At 41.2% G+C, this 2,779-nt stretch overlaps 1 pseudogene; it reads left to right on the forward strand.

Moving 5' to 3' along the window:
* The first annotated feature begins 786 nt into the window (after positions 1-786).
* On the forward strand, positions 787-1,794 carry LOC108705076 (annotated as a pseudogene).
* The last annotated feature ends 985 nt before the right edge of the window (positions 1,795-2,779 follow it).

The raw sequence follows: 2,779 nt of genomic DNA on the forward strand, positions 1-2,779 counted from the left end.
GGTATTACGGGATAGCGGCAATGTCAAATTGTCATAGAGTCTAGGCAAAAGGCTATGTTGTTTGACAGGCAGTCTTTAACATGGATTGGAAAGTCCTCTTGTGATTGGTCAACTTTGACCGATATGGAAATGAAGAAGACTTTGCCGTTTTTTCTCTCCCTATGGTGTTACGGGATAGGGAAGTTGAGGCTTACTAGGCACAGGTCAACACATGGTCATGTGTTGGAATGTTAGATTTTATCATGGGAGTGCTTAGGCGATGGCTAATTTGCCATAGAGCCTAGGCAAAGGGATATGGGACTGACAGCTCTTGTCATAGAAGGCTGTGGGTCTTCCTATTCTTTGTATGGCAAGGAGGAATCTATAGTAGGCAAAAGGCTATGTTGTTTGACAGGCAGTCTTTAACATGGATTGGAAAGTCCTCTTGTGATTGGTCAACTTTGACTGATATGGAAATGAAGAACACTTGGTGGGTTGTTCTCTCCCTATGGCTATGAGGGAAAATTGAACGGCCAAGTAATGTAAGAAATGGGAAGGTTGAAGCTTGTTGGGTACAGCTTGACACATAGTTTGTCAGTTGTACCCTGGTCGCTTCTCGGCCTTTTGGTGAAGAATTTGGTCTGAGTCGTGGGGTGCCTGGAGATGTTGCTCCTTGGCCTTGTAGCATTGGCACATTTTGTCTTAAGCTGCTTTTGGGGGCTTCCTACTCTGGGCAACGAGAGGCGATCCTTCCTCGCTCCAGTGGAATCCTTGATTTGAGGTGGAAGCTGGGAGTGCTTCGAAGAGATGGAGGAAGTTCCTGGATATGCTTGAATCAAGCACTCTGTTTGTGTTGTTGCTGGTGATGCTGTGAGCCTGGAGAAGAGGATGTCCTACATCGTGGACGTAATCCTGGGAGAATTAGGCTGAGTACGGAAGAGTAATATCCTGGCAATGCAGGATTATCCGAGAAGCGGAATCTTTGACATCACTTTCAATGGAGAAGGAGTTTTCCTGAGGATCCTGGAGGAGAATCTGGAAGATGGCCGCTTGAAAGACTTCAAGGTTTTTCCGCATTTTAAGCAAAACTAGACAAATGTGGTGGTTATGATCTATTTGCCCTTTGTCCCACAAAAGGAAATTGAGGTGGTTTGGGTAAGTTTTGCAAAAAAGTTTCTTATGTTGGTAAGATAATGAACGAGATAGGTCTCTGGACCTTGAAGTACAGATTTAAGATTGTGTATGAGAGAGACTGTTACCCGCCTGCCAGGTTTAAACTTTGCAAGATAAACTTAGACTGTTACTTCAATGATATGCCTGCCTTCTGTGGGGGGTGCAGGAGTTATGGCCACATTTTGGAAAAGTGTGAGACATGCCAGAAACTGGTCATGACTTTAAAAGTTATTTGCAGCCAAAAAAATTCAATTTTTTTTTGAAAGTGGTCATATGTGAGCTTCATGGCCAAAGAAAACCTACGCAGACACAAGTCCTCTTTGAGGAACCAGAGGTGAGTTCTTTGGAGCCAATGTCTTTTCAGAAGACAAATCAAGAAGCGGAGGAGCTGTCCGTTAAAAGAAAGGATGTGTCCAAAATTGGAATAGGCGGTAAGCAAAAGAAAGCCAAAAGTGAGAGTTTGCAAAAAGAATCCCCAGTACAACAGGTGAAGCTCTCAGGTCAACAAGAGGAGAAAAAGAAAGATAAAGCGGAGAGTTCCCAAATGGAAGTCCCAATACAGCAGCTAAACTCTCCAGTTAAACAAGTAGAAAAAAGAAAGGAACAACAAGAAGTGAGATGGTTTTGAACAATATAAGTAAAAAACTGATAATGAAATGTGAGACTTTGTTGGTCAGAAGAAGAGAGACGTGAGCTCTATACTACGCTGGATGTGGATAGAATTCCAGAGTCACAAATAAGGGATCAGGTCCATTCGTCAGTTGACTTGATGGAGTAAAATAAAGTTTTGTCTTTTTTTTTTTGTTATTGTCATTTAATTGGTAAAAAAAAACAATTAAAATATTGGTTTGAAATGATGGTGTAAAGTGATGGCTGGATTATCTTGCAGTTTACTTTACTACTGAGGAAACCACAGACTGACAGCTCTAGTACAAGAAGTGTTTGGCTCTTCCTATACTTTTCATGTAAGTGGGTAATCTCTAGTAGTGAAAAAGGGCCTTTGTCTGACATGGATTGGAAAGTCCTCTTGTGATTGGTCAGCAGGTATGAAACCTGTTATCCAGAAAGCTCCAGCAGAACACCATCTCCCATAGACTCCATTTTCATCAAATAATTACATTTTTAAAAATGATTTCCCTTTTCTCTGTAATAATGAAACAGAACCTTGTACTTGATCCAAATTAAGATATAATTAATCCTTATTGAAGGCAAAACAATCCTATTGGGTTTTATTAAATGTCTAAATGATTTTTGGTAGAAGATCCGAATTAAAGAAAGACAGAATAACAGGTCCGATACATGTACATTAAAGGATGATATATATATATATATACACATACATACACTTGGAGATAATGGTACAGTGACTTTCAAGTACAATATCCCCGCACCCTAAATACATGATCCAGTGAGGGGCAGAGAGCAGTGACCCCCCAACTACTTCATATAAAGGGGAAACCTGTACCATTGACCTTTCCAAAAAGCCAGTTAGCTACAGGCTGGAGTAGGTTTCCACTATGGGCAGGGCCATTGCTGAGACTCTTTCCCTTCTCTGGGATGAACTGACTGTCAGTGTCCCAGCTGTCACCTTATGAGACACATAGAAATGAGACTCAACATTTCCTCA

This window comes from Xenopus laevis, chromosome 1S, assembly GCF_017654675.1.
Source record: "Xenopus laevis strain J_2021 chromosome 1S, Xenopus_laevis_v10.1, whole genome shotgun sequence".
In the NCBI taxonomy this organism is placed as follows: domain Eukaryota; kingdom Metazoa; phylum Chordata; class Amphibia; order Anura; family Pipidae; genus Xenopus; species Xenopus laevis.